Raw genomic sequence first — 20,269 nt, forward strand, 5'->3', positions numbered from 1 at the left:
CTCCCCTGCCATATCCCTCCTGGGTTGAATAATGCCCCCACAGCATTACTGATCCCCTTATCCCCAAGGCATTAGTAAGGCCACACTTGGAATACTGTGTACAGATCTGGTCACCCACTTTGCGTCAGTATTCACCAAAGAGAAGGACTTGTGGATGATGAGCCTGGGAAAGGGTGTGTAGATAGTTTGAATCATGTTGAGATCAAAAAAGAGGAGATATTGGAGTTCCTGAGGAACATTAAGATAGAGAAGTTCCCAGGGCCTGATGGGATGTACCCCAGAATACTGAGAGGGGCAGGGGAGGAAATTGCTGGGGCCTTGAGAGAAACCTTTGCATCCTCACTGGCTACAGGGGAGGTCTCAGAGGATTGGAGAATAGACAGTGTTGTTCCTTTGTTTAAGAGTACCAAGAATAATCCAGGTAATTACAGTTCAGTGAGCCTTACATCAGTGGTAGGGAAATTATCAGAGAGGATTCTTCAAGACAGGATTTATTCCCACTTGGAAATAAATGGACATATTAGAGAGGGGCAATGTGTTTTTGTGAAGGAGAGGTCATGTTGCATGAACTTGATCGAGTTTTTTTGAGGAGATGATGAAGATGATTGATGAGGGTAGGGCAGTGGATGTTGTCTACATGGACTTCAGTAAGTCCTTTGACCAGGTCCCTCAAGGCAGATTGGTGCAGAAAGTGAAGTCGCATGGGATCAGAGATGAGCTGGCAAGGTGGATACAAAACTGGCTCGGTCAAAGAAGACAGAGGGTAGCAGTGAAAGGATGCATTTCTGAATGGAGGGCTGTGACAAGTGGTGTTCCTCAGGGATCAGTGCTGAGACCTTTGCTGTTTGTAATATACATAAATGCTTCAGAGGAAAATGTAATTGGTTTGATCAGTAAGTTTGTGGATGAACATAAGAACATAAGAAATAGGAGCAGGAGGAGGCCATCTAGCCCTTCGAGCCTGCCCCGCCATTCAATAAGATCATGGCTGATCTGTCGTGGCTCAGTTCCACGTTCCCGCCCTCTCCCCATAACCCTTAATCCCCTCACTTATCAAAAACCCATCAACCCGCGTCTTAAAAATATTTAGCGAGGCAGCCTCCACCACTTCAACAGACAGAATTCCAGAGATTCACCACCCTTTGAGTGAAGAAGTTCCTCCTCAACTCCGTTCTAAACCGCCCCCCCTTTATCTTGAGACTGTGCCCCCTAGTCCTATTATCCTTTCTGAGCGGGAAGAGTCTCTCCACCTCTATCCTATCCATCCCATTCATCATCTTATACGTCTCAATGAGATCTCCCCTCATTCTTCTAAACTCTAACGAGTACAAGCCTAGTTTATTCAGCCTCTCCTCATAGCTCAACCCCCTCAACTCCGGCATCAGCCTAGTAAACCTCCTCTGCACTCCCTCCAAGGCCAAAATATCCTTGTGTAAGTACGGCGCCCAAAAATGCACACAGTACTCCAGCTGCGGCCTCACCAATGCCCTATACAGCCGCAGCAAGACCTCCCTACTTTTATATTCAATCCCCCTCGCTATGAAGGCCAGCATCCCATTCGCGTTCCTGACCACCTGCTGCACCTGCAAGCTGGGTTTTTGCGACTCATGCACAAGGACCCCGAGGTCCCTCTGCACCATCGCCTGCTGCAGTTTTTCGCCACGTAAGTGATAATCCTTCCTACCATTATTCCTACCAAAGTGGACCACCTCGCACTTGCCAACATTAAATTCCATTTGCCATTTCCTGGCCCATTCGCCCAGCCTATCTAGATCCTTCTGTAGACTCTCCACACCCTCCGCACAATTTGCCTTTCCTCCAATCTTGGTGTCATCAGCAAATTTCGACACCCTACACTCGGTTCCCTCCTCCAGATCATCTATATAAATGGTGAATAGCTGAGGCCCCAGCACCGACCCCTGAGGCACTCCACTAGTCACCATCCGATCAGTTGGAGACTTGGGCAGAGAGATGGCAGATGGAGTTTAAGCTGGACAAATGTGAGGTAATGAATTTTGAAAGATCTAATACAGATAGGAAATATATATGAAATGGCAGAACCCTTAAGACTTCTGATAGACAGAGGGATCTGGGTGTACAGGTACACAGGTCACTGAAAGTGGCAATGCAGTTGGAGAAGGTAGTCAAGAAGGCATACGGCAAGCTTGCCTTCATCGGCCAGGGCATCGAGTTTAAAAATTGGCAAGTCATGTTGCAGCTTTATAGAACCTTAGTTAGGCCGCATCTGGAATATAGTGTTCGATTCTGGTCGGCACACTACCAGAAGAAGTGTGGAGGCTTTGGAGAGGGTACAGAAAAAGATTTACCAGGATGTTACCTAGTATGGAGGGCATTAGCTATGAGGAGAGGTTGGAGAAACTTGGTTTGTTCCCATTGGAACGACAGAGGTTGAGGGGGCGACCTGATAGAAGTCTATAAGATTATGAGAGGCATTGATAGAGTGGACAGTCAGAAGCTTTTTTCTCAGGGTGGAAGAGTCAATTACTAGGGGGCACAGGTTTAAGGTGCGAGGGGCAAGGTTTAAAGGAGATGTATGAGATTTTTTACACAGAGAGTAGTGGGTGCCTGGAACTCATTGATGGGGGGAGATAGCGGAAGCGGATGTGGTAGTGACTTTTAAGGAGTGTCTTGACAAGTACATAAAATGGATGGGAATAGAGGGATATAGTCCCCAGAAGGGGAGGGTGTTTTAGTTAAGTCGGTGCAGGCTTGGCGAGCCGGAGAGTCTCTTCCTGTGCTGAAATTTTCTTGATAAAGGATATTATCAAACTAAAAGGAGCACAGAAAAGATTTGCTATAATGTTACCAAAACTTGACAGTGGCACAGTGGTTAGCAGTACTGCTACACAGTGCTAGAGACCAGGGTTCGATTCCCGGCTTGGGTCACTGCCTGTGCAGATTCCGTATGTTCTCCCTGTCTTCATGGATTTCCTCCGGGTGCCCCAGTTTCCTCACAAACCTGGAAGACTTCCTAGTTGAATGCATCGGCCATGCTAAATTCTCGGGACGGCACGGTGGCACAATGATTCGCACTGCTACCTTACAGTGCCAGTGATTCAATTCCCACCTCAGGTGATCCGATTTAAGAACATAAGAACATAAGAAATAGGAGCAGGAGTAGGCCATCTGGCCCTTCGAGCCTGCCCCGCCATTCAATAAGATCATGGCTGATCTGTCGTGGCTGATCTGTCGTGGCTCAGTTCCACTTTCCCGCCCTCTCCCCATAACCCTTAATCCCCTCTCTTATCAAAAACCCATCAACCCGCTTCTTAAAAATATTTAGCGAGGCAGCCTCCACCACTTCAACGGGCAGAGAATTCCAGAGATTCACCACCCTTTGAGTGAAGAAGTTCCTCCTCAACTCCGTTCTGAACCGCCCCCCCTTTATCTTGAGGCTGTGCCCCCTAGTCCTACTGTCTTTTTTGAGCGGGAAGAGTCTTTCCACCTCTATCCTATCCATCCCATTCATCATCTTATACGTCTCAATGAGATCTCCCCTCATTCTTCTAAACTCTAACGAGTACAAGCCTAGTTTATTCAGCCTCTCCTCATAGCTCAACCCCCTCAACTCCGGTATCAGCCTAGTAAACCTCCTCTGCACTCCCTCCAAGGCCAAAATATCCTTGCGCAGGTGCGGCGCCCAAAACTGCACACAGTACTCCAGCTGCGGCCTCACCAATGCCCTATACAGTGAGATTTCCTCCCACTTTGCCAAGATGTGCAGTTAGGTTGATTGGCCATGCTAAACTGCCCCTTAGTGTCAGGGACCCTAATAGGGTAAATACATGGGGTTGTGTGAATAGAGCCTGGGTGGGACAGTTGTTGGTGCCACTGCCCACTGAGCCAAATGGCCTCCTTCTGCACTGTAGGGATTCTATGATTCTGGATCAGTCATAATGTCATTGAATGGCAGAGCAGACTGAATGGGCCAAAGTATCTGCTTCTGCTCCTTCATCTCACAGGCTTAAAGTACCCAGCCTTGAGTTTAAAATAGTGCCTCATGTTTCCTGTCACAAGCCAGTCAACATGGCTATTTCTTTAAATGCATTCTTGTATTCCATGTTAATCACAGAATCGTTACAGTGCAGAAGGAGGTTGTTTGGTCCATTGAGCCTGCATTGGTTCTCCAAACAAGCGTTATGACTGAATGCCATCCCCCTGCATTTTCCCCATACCCCTGCACAGTTCCCTGAGCTTGACGTCAAGCCACTGTCACAGGACGGTGTTTTCATTCCATTTTAGAATCTGCGCTTCCGACATGAATGGTTGAGAGACACAGGAAGCAGGCAACTTATTAAACCAAACTAAACCTTTAATCATGACAGCATAGTCACCATTTTACTGCAGTCTCTGCCAATCACCTTTCCCAACAGAATTCCAATTATGCTGACTGAAATTTACCTTGAGAAGATTTATCTTATGATGGCAAAATTCATGCAAATTCATTACACTATTAATAAAGCTCCTTTTATAGAAATGTCTGTAACAAACCGGAAATACCAATTTTACAATTGTATTTGTTGTTTCTCTTCCCACACTTTGAAATTTGCATAAGGCAAATTTCTAATCTGTTTCCATAGTGGGGTTTATCCCGGAACAGGTTGCTAGTCTGTCGCCAGAGATTTATTGGGGGGGGGGGGGGGGGGTGTGTGTGTGTGTGTGTGTGTGTGTGTGTGTGTGTGTGTGTGTGTCTATATTGTCTGTGTGAGTGTGTGCGTGTGCGTGTTCAGAGCCTGGTGTGCAAACCCTCTCTTTCTGCTAGTGTAAATCTTCACGCAAGATTCAACATTGTTATTTTCGCTAGGAGGAGAGGTGTGGCTCACATTAAAATCACCAAAACATCACCTCCAGCAGAGAGAGAGGAGTAGTTAACATTGCAACAACATCCTGGGTCACATAGACCTAGGAGGTTAACAATCCTCTCTCCCTCACACCCTCTCGCTGTCACACTCAACACTCATCACAATTGAACAGGACACAGAATCCAATTCATGTTGACAGAGGCCATTGGATTATAACTCCCAAGAGTTATAACATGTCTCTGCCGCTCTGATTGCCAGCCACTGGCATGTGTTAGAAGAATTTTTGCAGGTTGATTTTTGCAGGTCTGTTTGGTGAGTTATGAACACACCTTCCTTGGCCAGCAAGTCCTGCTGCGGGACTTTAACCTGGAACTTCTAGCTCAGGAGCTGAGACAACTACCAAGTGTGCCAAAAGACTTCCAGAATTTTACAATAAGCCTGATTAAGTCTCACACTCCCCAAAGAATCATGAAGTACAAATTGAATTAATTAATGTTGCATCAAATATCCATAGTTAAGGTCCAACTGTTATCAGCAGTGGTATCATCCCAGAACCATTAACTTGACTTTAACAGTAAATAAAATGTGATGTATGGGACATGGGACATGTATTGAGTTTAGAAGAATGAGGGGAGATCTCATTGAGACGTTTAAGATGATGAATGGGATGGATAGGATAGAGGTGGAGAGACTCTTCCCGCTCAAAAAAGACAGTAGGATTAGGGGGCACAGCCTCAAGATAAAGGGGGGGCGGTTTAGAACGGAGTTGAGGAGGAACTTCTTCACTCAAAGGGTGGTGAATCTCTGCCCGTTGAAGTGGTGGAGGCTGCCTCGCTAAATATTTTTAAGACGCGGGTTGATGGGTTTTTGATAAGAGAGGGGATTAAGGGTTATGGGGAGAGGGCGGGAAAGTGGAACTGAGTCACGGCAGATCAGCCATGATCTTATTGAATGGCGGGGCAGGCTCGAAGGGCTAGATGGCCTACTCCTGCTCCTATTTCTTATGTTCTTATGTTCAAATGTACAACAGTTAAAGCATTTCATTCCTGCTAACGATAGCGCCATTTAAACATTAGTTAGTTAGCTATGGGAAACATGCCAGTAGACAGGATCCTGAATACTGGACCCAATTCTCTCCATTGCCATCAAAATTCTTCCAGACCTTCCATTCCAGTGGCCTATTCCTTTTCACATCAGCTGGTCATTCAAAAAAAAACCCCAGGAGATTCCTTTGTTTTCATCGAATAAAAACGAATCAAGGAACATTAGCTGCGTAATAAGCCTTTTCCAATTCTAATATCGTGTACCCTTGTGTTGGAGTGCATTACAGTGTACTGCATTAACATTTGTTGAAAATGGTCTGAGATGAATAAGGTAATCAATTCATTCAAACATAATTTCACTTGATATTATAAGAACTACATACTGTCATGCAGGTAACTTACTCAATATATTATGAAACATGACCGTAAGCCAAGAAGGCATACGGCATGCTTGCTTTCCATTGGTCAGGGCATTAAGTCTATAAATTGGCAAGTCATGTTGCAGCTTTACAGAACCTTAGTTAGGCTGCACTTGGAATATAGTGTTCAATTCTGCTCACCACACTACCAGAAGGATGTGGAAACTTTGGAGCAGGTACAGAAAAGATTTACCAGGATGTTGCCTGGCATGGAGGGCATTAGCTATGAGGAGAGGTTGGAGAAACTTACTTTGTTTTCACTGCAACGACGGAGGTTGAGGGCTACCTGGTAAAAGTTGACAGGATTATGAGAGGCATGGACAGAGTGGGTAGTCAGAAGCTTTTTTTTCCCCCAGGATAACAGAGTCAATTACTCAGGGGCATAGGTTTAAGGTGTGAGGGGCAAGGTTTAAAGGAGATGTATGAGGCAGATTTTTTACACAGGGAGTAGTGGGTCCCTGGAACTCGTCGCCGGGAGAAGTAGTGGAAGCGGATACGGTAGTAACTTTGAAGGGGCATCTTGAATAGGATGGGAATAGAGGGATACAGTCCCCAGAAGGGCAGGGGGTTTTAGTTAAGTCGGGCAGCATGGTTGGTGCAGACTTGGAGGGCCCGAAGGGCTTGTTCCTGTGCTGTAATTTTCTTTGTTTTTTTGTTCTTTATTCTTTGTTCTAAATCAAAGTCTTTCATATTGTGAAAATATGCTATATTCCTACTCCTTAACTTGGTCAATATATCCAGCACTTTGGTCACATATTGTCATCCTCAATAGGATCATCATTGTAGACAAACCACTCTGTCATTTTTTTTTTGCGTTCAATTACATTTCAAAGGATTAGCCAAATTCTTTGTTGTGAAACACAACATTTCTGAAGCTTTTTTATAAAGATTTGTATACATTATAGATGTGATTCTGCTGAGATATATGGCTTTAAGTAATGGAATACAATTAGGTTTTGGATGCATTTATTATTCCATTAATTTACTTTGTTCTTTCATGTGCTTATTGTCAGATTAAAAACTGTTAAAGTCCTATTAAATCGGCATTTATTGAATCTGGGTTCGTGTAACATACGTCCTCTATGTTAAATTCGCTGCAGCAGTATATTTAATGGTAATTTCATTAAGTTCATCACTAGTCTAAAACCAATGTTCCCTTCAAATCTAATTTCCTTCAGGTGTGCGTGCTCAATTAATCTGCCTTTTATATTCCAACAACCATCAAATAATGAAACAACAAGCTTGATTCCACATAAACGCACTTCATCTAAATACGGAATTGATCTAAATTTAAATATTCCACAATACATTTGCAACGTACACGATCTGTAGCCATGATGCAGATATTGTGCATCATCTTAATGCAATCCATTTGTGATGCATTAATCAGAATTTATGTCTATCCACTGAGTGTGAGAATGTAGATAGCAACGAGGTGAAGGATCTTATTCTATAAACACTTTCAGACTTTTATTTACATACCACGCACTACTAAGCAGTAAGCATTCTTTGGGCCAACAGATAAGTACAAGTGCAAAGGCTGTTGAAAGAAAATTGAATCAAAATGTGGAGGAAAGATATGCAAGATGATGGGAAAAGATGGATGAGGGGCACAAGGTGAACTACTCATGCAAAGTGCCAGCACAAACACAAGGTACCAAATGGGGCCTCCTCCTGTGCTTAACCATTTGGTGATTTGAGGTCAGACTCCAATCAAATCTGGGTTTGTGCAACATGGCCAAAATTCTCCTGCCTTGCCCACCATGGGAACTGTAGCGGGTAAGTCAGAAAAATTCAGCGAACCATTGAACTTGGGAGGGAATTTTGGGTGTTGGGGTGCAAGGGATCGGAGAATCCCGCCCAATATCATCTGTATGTTAAATTCCCTTCAGCTGTACATTTAATGGTAATTTCACTAATTTCCACACGAGCATCAATTCTAAGACTGAGGTTCCCTTCGAATGTAAGTTCCCTCTGTACACGTACCATCAATTCATCCAAAAAATATTCCGTAACATAACAACAAGCTTGAAAACAACTGACACCCAACTGGAAAAAAAGCTCAATGGTGCGTTGCAGCCATTCTTTATTTGGGAGAATTTTCACCAACAATTATTGAGTGATAATAACACCTCTCTCCCATTGGGAGTTAGCAACAATAGGCTGAATCAGACATATCAGAAAACTTTTTGTTGGCCGATTGTGGTCAGGGCATTGAATCTCTGAATTAGGAAGGGAAAACTGGAAGTGCCTGTAATGGACACTAGATAAACACAGGCTAATATGCATTAAACAGCCTTTCTAGCCGAGAGACAATGTAAGCCTGTGCGTCTCTTCAAAGGAATATAAATCTTCTGGCTGGAAGAGAAATATGAGAAAAAACTGGGGAAGGGGAAAAACAATGCAGGAAATAAACTGTTATCTGTTCATCAAGTAAACATAAGCAACCTCAGTTACAAGAAGGGTATCTGAATATCTGATTGGTATCAGGGTATCAAACATAGCTAATTGCAACAAGGGAATAGGAAGGACGAAAGCTATAAATTAATAATGATGAAGAACACATGCCTTGGATGTCAACGGAAGATATTCATGTTGAATTTCAGGAACATTTAGTCATCCTAATTTACTTAAAATGGAAAAACTCAAATAGGTATGCATGTTATATTTTATGTAAATTCTACCGTTCCTCTCATGGAATCGGGCACCGTTCAATTTGAATGGAATGTGTAAGTGTTAACTCAAATAGTGCAAAATCCATTTCACACCAACTTCCTTTCTATTAACTGGAATAAAATTACAGAAAGACAGGTTACTATACCTGTGATAGCAAAGTCGAGGCCACAACTTGGTAGTAGCGCAGCGAAAAACTAATCCATTTTCTGAAAAATAAAATTGAGGATTTTTTCCATCACTTCTCATTCCTTCATAATGTCACAAGAAATAATTTAAGTAATTTAAAATGTAGGGTATAATTATGTTAAAATACGTGTGGTAATAGTTGTTCCGATCTCTTTATATTCTAATTCAATTAAAGGAGTCATCCATTGGTGGTGCTGTGTTGCAATTCGTTTCGGCAATCCAAGTTGTTCCAGTGAAATACACTTTTCCAAGTTATAGTTTGGTGCTGTGGACAGTGACGGGAGAGGCTCTAATTCTATTTCCATCACATGTCTGACCAGGAATCTCTCCCAATCTTATCACCTGTTATTGGCGTGTGTTGGGAGCACTTTCAGGTTGATACTTAACCGATTTGGCCACATTATGAATCACCCTTTTTGACCACCAAGTCCTGGGATTCTCAAACCTGGAACTTCAGGCTCAGAGTCAGGGATGCTACCTATTGTGCCACAATACCTCCGAATCCATTTGGAATTACCCTTCAATAAGTCCCTACTCTCCTACGTGCACATCAATGCGATGTTTTTCAACACTTCTTAACCATCATGGGAGCATTATGAAACACAGACCTACCCCTTTACATTATCTGCAAACTTAGTTAGTCAACAGAACCTTGAAATCATGAATGTCATGGATATTTCCACCCAAACCTACCCAATATCTCCTCATTTCAACACTTCTGTAGCCTTGGCGACATTCTTATAAGTCTCTTTTGCACTCTCTCCAGAGCAGTTACGCTCTTCCTGTAATGTGGTGACAAGAACGGCACACAACACTCTAGTAATGGCCTCACTGGTTTGATATACACAATTCCAAGATTATGAGAGTGATTCTCCCAGCATGCTGCACTATTCGGGTCGCGCCGCAGGCTGGATGACATCAGCAACAGCCATTTTGCAGGACTACCCCTGGGCGTCATGGCCTTCACATACCTCCCAGGCTATGATTCTTTTGTGTCCTCAGATCTGTGCCAGAAATCGGCGCAGTGCTGATTCGCGGGCCTGGGGTAGAAATCTCCGGGCTTGTGAGCGTCTCTAATGGGGAACAGTCGCCCTGACCCCGCTGGAGGGAAGTCGGGGGTAAGGGGCGGGGGCTGTCCCTTGAGCAATGCCAGCCTCACACCCTGGCACTGCCCAGGGGGAAAACTAGCACAGCCCAAGGAGCATCTTGGCACAGTCCAATGGGCACTGGGCAGCTGGGATCACTTGGAGAGGGAGGGAGTGAGGGTAATTGGCACTAGCCATCTGGATGGGGGAGAGATTGGGGCTGGCCAAGGGGGAGGGGAGACATGAGGGCTGGTCATCGGGATTGGGAGAGGGTGCTGTCCGTGAGGCACGCGGATCGGGGAGATCGGAGTTGGCTGGGGGAAGGGGCAGGCCTGGGGCCTGGTCCTCCTGAGGCCAGCAATTGGGGGACGGGGTCAGAAGGCCAGGGATGGGGGGGATTGTGGGGCTGGCCAGCCATTGGGAAGGTGAGTGATCCGGAGGGTGGCATGTGTGTGGGACGGGTGGGGGTGGGGGACCATTCCTCCGCTGACAGATAGGTGCATGCACATCGGCCTGCTCAGTATGATGCTGGTGGCCTGTCGGGTGGGATTAGGCCCAACCCAACACTTTTTTTTCAGTGGGAATCACGCTGGGGCGCTCTGAGATGCACTGGTAAGTGCATTAAAAAAATGGATTTACTGCACATTGGAAAGTTAGAACAATTTTGGGAAAAACCCGGCCTATAACCTTACTTTTTGATTCTATATTTCTGCCAGTGAAAGAGAGTATTCCATATGCCTTCTTTACAACCTTGTCTCGTTGAACGGCTGCTGTTAGTGAGCTGTATACTTGTACGCCAAGATCACGTGTAGCAATGATTAATCTGCTCTCTATTAATGTCACCATTGTGACATTAAAATACGGCCTGAAAATGTCTTGGCTTTTCCTTTATTTCCAACTCCATTCTTTTTACACATTTCTGCTACACCAATTACATCTACAACTTCAACCTCTGAAGATTTTGGCCAATTTTAAGTCGGCAGATGCCCTTTACGGAAGTTACACAAAGTATCAAATCACCAGAAGTTCCCTCATTGATTTGAAGCTTGCTGCTGGATCAGGTTATTATTTCTGGATGCCATCTGATACATCCTTAACCCTAACGGGAATTCAGGAGTCACAACTGTCAGAAAACTCTCTTCTTCTAAGTCCTTCCTTTCAACACACCATCTGTTATCTCTGAGGTTAAGACCAATATTGCAATATTTAACCAGTGTAATATCTTCTGAAAGGTAAGCATTTGCAAATTAAATTTTACACCCACATAGCATGAGTTTTCCTGAATTATTGAATTGATCCCGAACCCTGACAGGTTCCGGTTGTTCTGATCTGGAAGTCAGATGTGACCTGCTGCTCGTTGAGTTACTCTGTCATTAAAAATACTATGGGTAACTCCAGTAGATGCACTGAGCTTTTGTACAATAGAATATGAGAAAATGTGTTCATTAAGAAAGCACTGTGTTATTTGTGCATCTATAAATATGGAAAGAACATTAAATGAATAATGAATCAATTCACTCTGATCTCCTGTCAGGGATGCAAAGCAGAAATCTGAATCATAATGTGCAAAATGATTACGATGACTTATTTTCTCTGAATAAAGAAATAGGCATCAACAACTGCCAAAGAAAAAGAAGAAAAGCTTCAAGCTAAAGAGAGAAGGTATGAGATATCTGGCATGATATCGCAACATTGGCTGAGTAGAGACTGATAGCCAAGTTCTGCACACATGAGGATGGCCTCAACTGGGAGCTTGGCTTCATGTCACACTATCTGTAACCCCCATGACTTGTCTGGGCTTGCAAAATCTCACTAACTGTCCTGGCTGGAGACAATACACATCTCTTTAACCTGTGCTTAACCCTCTCTCCACTCACATTGTCTGTACGCTTAAGACTTGATTATCTGTAAAGACTTGCATTCCAATCATTATCTTGTAAATTGAGTTTGTGTCTTTATATGTCCTGTTTGTGAACACAACTCCTCATTCACATGAAAAAGGAGCTTGAGACTCCGAAAGCTAGTGGTTTGTGCTACCAAATAAACCTGTTGGGCTTTAACCTGGTGTTGTGAGGCTTCTCACTGTGCCCACCCCAGTCCAACGCCAGTATCTCCACATCATCGCAACATTGCGCAGTGAAAACCTAGAAAGGATATGAAACCCTGACAAGATGTCCAACACAGGTAGAAACAAGCTAAAATCTTTACAATTTGGGTTACTAAATAATATAAATGAAAGAAAGATCTACATTCATGTAGAATGTTGTCATGACCATATCTCAAAAGGAGGGATTTACCAATTCTTCCTACTAGTGAGATCTCCAGGTCCCGCTGAAGGCAACTGCACCCCTCCCACTCCTACCCAACCCCCACCAACACCCCCCCCCCCCCCCCCCCCCGGTAGATGGTTCACTGTTGGTGGGGTGGGCGGGCCATACAAAATGGCATAGACTCCGGCAGGACCTCCAACAACCAATGGCAAGATGCCCCTGTCGTCATCCCATGGAGGAGGGGAGAAGGGGGCGGTGGAAAATCCCACTCAAAGTCTTCAACAGCCAATGAGGTGCTTCTTAAAGAGCGGTTACTTTTGTAATGTCGGAAAATGGCAGCTGACTTGCACTCAGCAAACTCATACTAAGAGCAATGTGATGATGCCAAGTTATTTCTTTTCTTGACTGAGGGATAAATACTGGTTAGGACCCCAGAGGGAATCACAGTCCTCTTTTTTGTAATAGCATCATCGGGTCTCTGCAGCCACTCAAGTAGAAAGAATTCAGGAAAAGGTACTGGTAAAGTTTGACACAGGAATTGGGGCGGGATTGGAACCTGACAAGTTTGAAAATAAACAAACCTCCAGGTCTGGATCAGTTGCATTCCAGGTTGCTGGGGAGGGGGGGAGGGGGGGAGGTGGGGTTGAGGCAGGAAATTGCACAGAATCTGATATAAGTTTTTAATGCCTTTCTGGCCACAGAGGAAGAACCAGAGGACTGGAGGACGACTAATGTGGTTTCATTTTTCAAGAAGCGTGGCAGAGATAAACCAGGAAGGCCAGTGAATCTTACATCAGTGATAAGGAAACTGTTGGAGAAAATTCTGATGGAGAGAGTTAACCTCCACTTGGAAAGGCATAGGTAAACTGAGGATAGTTAACATAGTTTTGTCAGAGGGAGGCCATGCCTAACAAATTTGTTAGAATTTTTTGAAAATGTGTGTGGATGAGGGAAGCTCAGTTGATGCGGTTTGAACTTTTGACGATGTCCCACATTGGAGACTGGTTGAGAAGGTTGAAGCACTTGGAATTCAGGAAAACTTGGTGAGATGGATCTAAAATTGGCTTTGTAATCAACACAAAGAGTGGTGGTGCTCTGTTCGGCTGACTGGAGGCCAGTGTCCAGTGGCATACCACACACTTCAGTTCTGGGACATTTATTGTTTGTTACTATGATACAGTAATTTGTGATATGATAATATGAACACATTGAGGTCTATATCATCAGTATTATATGACCTCATCCTGAAATTACCATATTTGCATTACTGCAGATGAGTATCATTGTGGCTCAGTTGGTCTCACACTTGCCTCTGAATCATAAAGTTCTGTGTTCAGGTCCCACTACAGGGCTTGAGCAAAAAAATTAAGGCTGTCACTCTACTGCAATACTGAGGGAGTGCTACATTGTCTTTGGTGCTGTTCTTCAGGTGAAACATTAAACCATTGATGCACTCAGAATCATATAGTACAGAAAAGGCCATTTGGCCCATCCAGTCTGCACCAACGGTAACGTATTTTTATTCATTCATGGGACATGGGCGTTACTGGCTGGCCAGCATCTATTGCCCGAGGACAGCTGGGAGTCAACCACATTGCTGTGGCTCTGGAGTCACATGTAGGCCAGAACAGGTAAGGATGGCAGATTTTGTTCCCTAAAGGACATTAGTGAACCAGATGGGTTTTTGCAATGATTGACAATGGTTATCAGTAATCCTTAACTCCAGAAATTTTTATTGAATTCAAATCCCATCATCTGCCGTGGTGGGATTTGAAACTGGGTCCCCAGAACATTACCTGGGTTTCCCAGATTAATAGTCTAGCAATAATGCCACTAGGCCATCTCCCCAGTGTAGAGTGAGAGAGTCATCGATGGCACAGACTGAGGCGATTCGGCCTGTAAGTCAATGCTGGTTCCTTGTGGAATGTTCCAATCAGTTTCACTCCCCTGCTCAGTCTCCATAGTCCGGCAAGTTTTTTTCCTCCCAATATCCACCCAATTTCCATTTGAGACCATTGATCATTTCCACATCCACTGCCTCCCCACCTCCTTGAGGGCGAGTTCTAGCTCATTACCACTCGCTGCGTAAGAAAGGATTTCCTCACACTCCCTTTCTTACCCTACATCTTAAATTGTAAATCTTGTGAGGTGTTGGTTGGAGGATCAAGCACCCCTGGTATCTCTAACCAACCGATAATCTACGTAATTGCCAAGCTGAGTTTTCCCTGAGGACGCTGCTGGAGCTGAAGGGCTGTAACCTGCCATTGCAGCGTTCAATGGGAGCCGTAGCTACACTGCAATCTTCACCTGGCCACTCAACCCCTCGGATCCTTTCAATGGTTGTTCTGCGTTGCAGCTGAGAGAGGAATCCTCAAGTGTGGCAAGGTAAAAGGGTAGCAGTGTACTTCCAAACATGCTGAGTGATGTACATCTCGGCTTCACTGCTGAATGGGAAATTCAGGTCTTTGGGTTCAGTTTCAAGCACTCAGTACAGAGTACTGCAGCTTTCCAACAAATTCTAATTTGGCTTTAGGGAGCCGAGTTCCAAAACTCCACAGATTGAATTCAGCACGGACTTTAGATCATTAAAAATGAACCCGAAGCTAATGCTGAACTTTGAGTGGTTATTTCTGTGGCTTGTACTGTCTACTCGGTTCACTTCATGTGACATTCAGAAGTGGCTGAGTGCACTTGATGCAGCGAAGGCGACAGACCCTAACAATATCCCAGCTGTAAAGCTGAAGATCCGTGTACTAAAACTAGCTATCCCTCTAGCCAAGTTATTCCACTAAAACTGTAAACATAGCCTTTAATTGACAATGTGAAAAATTGTTCGCAAACGTCCTAACCCAGGGGCCATTCATCCATGACACAGAAGCCAAATGAAACCCTTTAACATCTTTTGCCTGGCTCTTGGTTGATAGTGCTGGTATTGCCCATTGGTAACAGAGCGGGTTATCTTTAATGATCAATATTTTTGCTTCTATCAGTCTGTTAAATCCCTTCAATGCGAAAGGAGGCCATTCGGCCCATTGAGTCCCCATGAAGTCTCAGGCAAAGCATCTTACCCAGACCCTCTCCTCAAAGTCCCATATATTTATCCTACTTATCCCCCTAACTTACACATCTTGAGACACTAAGTGACAATCTAGCATGGGTAATACACCTAACCTGCACATTTTTGGACTATGGGAAGAAACCAGAGCACCCAGAGAAAATCCACACAGACATGGGAGAAGGTGCAGACTCTACGCAGACCCATTCTGTGGCATCTTTTTGTGATGCTTGTGTGCTTTTAAGAAATGCATCTTTAATCATGATCTCTGCAGTTATAAGCAGACTCTGAGCTGTCTTTTTAGAAGCTCTTTTATTGATGCGAAAGTGATTTAAGTGGGGTTCTGTTTATTTTTACTCTGGGCCTTATGTACTTCTTGGGAAGTTTACGACCCTGAATTGTTGGAGAAAGAATGATGGATAGGTCAGGTCACCCAAGGCTGGAATTAAACTCGGTTCCCTCATGCTGTGAGGCAGCAACGTTAACCATTGTGCCACTGTGCCGTCCCACTGTGTCAACGTGTTTCAGTCTCCAATCTTATTAAGATTTTTCCTTTGTAAGTATTTCACAAATGTCAGGCTTACATGAACACTGCAATGAAGTCACTGTGAAAATCCCTGAGTCACCACACTCTGAATTCTCTTGTGAAATTCACTGAGACCATTCACAGCTGAGATCAACTCAGTGGTGTCGAGTCTGGGAGGCAATGGTGAAGGATAGAACCGCAGCCAATCTTCAGACACTTTTACAAGTGTCCATATACAGAGTTACACATTGTAAGCATCAGCTGTGCCCCTTGGATGGTGTCTTTTCAGAGTCACAAGCCTCAATCACGAGCCTTCATGTGACTGAATCCTGACCTTAGAACTTAGAATCCCTACAGTACAGAAAGAGGCCATTCGGCCCATCGAGTCTGCACCGACCACAATCCCACCCAGGCCCTACTCCCATAATAGGTCCTGGAGATCTTTGGGTACATGGAGAAGGTCAGAGCGTGAACCAGTGGGATCTGGAGTGCAGGATTTGCTTCCTTTTCTTTCCTTCCCAGTCCTTGCTTTTCCTTATTAAGGTTTTGGAACTTGTAGCATGATTGGCAAGTTGTTGCCATCGTGGATGACTGGGAATCGCTGATATCAATGCTGCTTTTGCATGTAGAACATAGAACAGTACAGCACAGTATAGGCCCTTTGGCCCTCGATACTGTGCCCAGCTATGTCAGAACCAAGGATCAAGCTATCCCACTCTCTATCGTTCTGACCAAATCATGTCTGAAGAACTTTCTTTGCCCTCCTCAGAACATTAACTGTCTGAGAGTTGAGACAACAGGACTTGGTGAGTGAAATACTTCCCAGTGATCCGGACACAGTGGCCAGGAGAGAGAAGTTGATTTTGCTGGTGTTCTACCTAAATACTGTAGGCCCCAAGAGGGTCAGAACATCATTCTACTGAATCTGGCAGATGTGGTGGGGACATTGCTGATGGAATTTCCTCAGCCACAGGGAACAGGCAATTCAAGAGAATCTGAGATAGGGTGTTCCCTGCTGTGTACTAAACACTGCAATAGTTCCCGCAGAATTATTTACTTCCTGTCTCATAGATAGCTACAATCGTTGCTCTTCTGAAGTTGGAAGCGGGGAGTTCCTCCAAAATCCGTGGCTTAAGTTTATAGAGAATGGATGTGAGCAGGAATCTGCCGGCTTTGAGGACCTCAGCTGGAATTCCATCCAGGCTGCGGGAGTGATGTTTCTCATCTGTTTAGTTACTTACTGCAGCTCCTCCATCGATGGCAGCTCATCCCTGGATTCCACCAGAGGGTACTGGGTGATGGCTCGGAGTTTGTCAGCTGCCACTGTGAGTTCTCAGTTGAGGAGTTCTGCAAAATATTTTTCCAGCGATGAATGATGGTGAAGTCATCCTTAAAAAAAGGGACGCCAGCCTATGAACAAAGAGAATTTTTTTTCCCAGTTCTCCTCGGCCTGTAGATAGCCCTGAAGACTTCAGCAAGCCTTTCATTCTTGATAATCAGCATACTGTTGGGTTTCTTGGGCTTTCTTTTCCCACTATTTGTCTTCCACATTGAGCATCAGCAGTGAGCTGTTGGAGTGCTGCTTTCCTTTCGCTGCAACCCTTGGGTTCTCCTGACTGCCAATGAAAACTGTTCTTCTTTGTTCAAGGAAGTCACATATTCCAGCATCTTTTTCACTAAAACAATCCGGGTGACTGTTACTCAAACCCAACAGTTTGGGCACAGGTGTCTGGTACACTCGAGAAAGGTGATAGGGAATCTGGAGGTATTTAAGACAGATACTTTGAAGGGAAAATAGATGGAGTTAGCTGTCATGGTCAATGCCAGCAGTAAGCCTCAGGAATCTGAGTGCCAAAAGGAGTCCACTGACCTCACACGAGTGGCCAAGGTCAATAATTGCATCCTCAAGATTTCATCTCCTTGCAGATGAAGCAGTAACCTCACACACTGCCCCATTCACCGCTCACCAGCATTCCCCAACCAACTCCCTTTGTCAACTACCACTCACATTCACAGTTTCACCTGAAATATGCATGTGCACATGCACTCCACACACACATACAACAGACTCACACATGCATAACACACACACACACACACACACACACACACACACACACACACACAAACTCAGGTACCCTACATTGCACCTTCCCAAGAGTAACTAGGGATGGCAATAAATACACGGCCTACGATAGAATAAAAATGCTGGAATTTCCCGACACCCCCCCCCCCCCCCCACCCCCCCACCGATGCAGGGGATGCATAAAATGGGAAACATGGCGGATAGCGGTGGGACCGGAAGATCCTGCCACTGTCCAATGGTGAGTTGTCTCCGCCTTCACAAAACACATGGTGCAGAAAATCCCAGCCATTGTATCACACTCATTGGCAAACTGCCCTCTCTCCTGCAGGATATGGAGATGCCAAACCGAACCTTAGGCAACACAACCTAATCAGGAGACAACTCTGAATTCATGTTCTCACCCCAATGGGAGTGGCTGCAATCACAAGGCCAATCACAATTGAAGCTGTCCTCAGGGGTGGTGCTGAAACCATCAAGACTGAAACATAGAAAATAGGAGCAGGAGGAGGCCATTCAGCCCTTCGAGCCTGCTCCACCGTTCATTATGATCATGGCAGATCATCGAATTCAATATCCTGATCCTGCTTTTCCTCTATATCCCTCAGTCCCTTTTGCTCCAAGATCTACATCTAATTTCTTCTTGAAATCAGACATTTTCTGTGGTAGTAAATTCCACTCATTCACCACTGTCTGGGTGAAGAAATCTCTCCTCACCTCAATCCTGAAAGATTTATCCCTTATCCTCAAACTATGGCCCCTCGTTTCTGGACTCTCCCAATGACAATATGTTCCACCGTAATCCAAATTCTCACATCCCACTTACTCCTAAATCCACCAACTGTTCCAAGCTTAAAGCTGTGTCAGCATGTTTTAGACCATAAGACAGAGGAGCAGAATTAGGCCACTCAGCCCATCAAGTTTGCTCCACCATTTAATCATGGCTGATATCTTTCTCATCCCCATTCTCCTGCCTTTTTCCCATAACCCCTGATCCCCTCATAAACCAGGAATCTATCTATCTCTTGTCTTAAAGACACTCAATGACCTGGCCTCCACAGCCTTCTGCAGCAAAGAGTTCCACAGATTCACCCTCTCTGGCTGAAGAAATTCCTCCTTATTCTCTGTTTTAAAGGATCATCCCTTTAGACTGAGGTTGTGCCCTCTCTGGTGCTAGTTTTTCCTACTAGTGGAAACATCCTCTCCACGTCCACTCTATCCAGGCCTCGCAGTATCCTGTAAGTTTCAATAAGATCCCCCCCCTCATCCTTCTAAACTCCAATGAGTACAGACCCAGAGTCCTCAACCCGTTCCCCATCCGACAAGCTCTTCATTCCAGGGATCATTCTTGTGAACCTCCTCTGGACCCTCTCCCTTGCTTTCCTCACTGAAACCCTATCCTCATGGCTCACTCCTGTCAAATATCCATCAACTGTCAGAGGTGGAGGAGAAACTCAGGAGTGCCGGAGATCAAATACCATCCCTCGGTTTCACACTCAGGGGCACCAGTTCCAAACTTGGCAGAAGGGCAGATTATTTTCTCAATTCATTTTATTTGTGCTTTGTGAGAGAAATGTGAGAATTAACCCCTTTACACCACAGCTGAACTGAGCCAGGAAAGAAACAATTCAGGATGTATTCGGACAGGCTGGAAAATGTGTTTTCAAAAATGCAAAATACAACCTTAAAGGTATTTACCTGGCCCAGATTGCTGTGTGATATATTAACCACATGAATAATTAAGATGTTCAGTGAAGTTGCAGACTAATTAACCTCAAGGGTCACTTCCAGTGAAAAAGCATGCGGCTTGAATATATTATTGAGAGTAAAGCATCGCCAGGCCATCAAATCTATTACTTCCTGAGGTTCAGATACAAATTGCAGCAATATGGACTTTCCCCAGATGATTTAATGTGAGGTACCTGACTAACCTAACCACGGGTAGGACTTGGAGAGAAATCTTTGTGAAACTTTTTTCTGGTGCCAGATTGTAAATCCAGAATATCTCTGAGATATCAATCTCGGGGATTTATGTATCATTGCCCCAGACCTTGACAGTGTAGCCAAAGAGCGTCATGACTCTGGTGTTCACATTGTGTTGTT

General features: G+C 44.6%; 1 protein-coding gene across 3 annotated transcripts in view; it reads right to left on the minus strand.

Moving 5' to 3' along the window:
• The window catches only part of LOC145344395 (leucine-rich repeat-containing protein 4C-like), a 1,050,741-nt gene that overhangs the window by 504,815 nt on the left and 525,657 nt on the right, over positions 1 to 20,269 (minus strand). For 2 of the 3 annotated variants that reach the window (XM_080191521.1, XM_080191522.1), the window contains exon 4: positions 9,107 to 9,167. The exons of the other annotated variant lie outside the window; for it this stretch is intronic. The gene's annotated coding sequence lies outside the window, so the exon portion shown is untranslated. The remainder of the gene's footprint in view (positions 1 to 9,106; positions 9,168 to 20,269) is intronic. 3 annotated transcript variants of the gene reach the window in all.

Source organism: Carcharhinus amblyrhynchos, chromosome 6 (genome assembly GCF_965287045.1).
Source record: "Carcharhinus amblyrhynchos chromosome 6, sCarAmb.v2.hapA, whole genome shotgun sequence".
Lineage (NCBI taxonomy): Eukaryota > Metazoa > Chordata > Chondrichthyes > Carcharhiniformes > Carcharhinidae > Carcharhinus > Carcharhinus amblyrhynchos.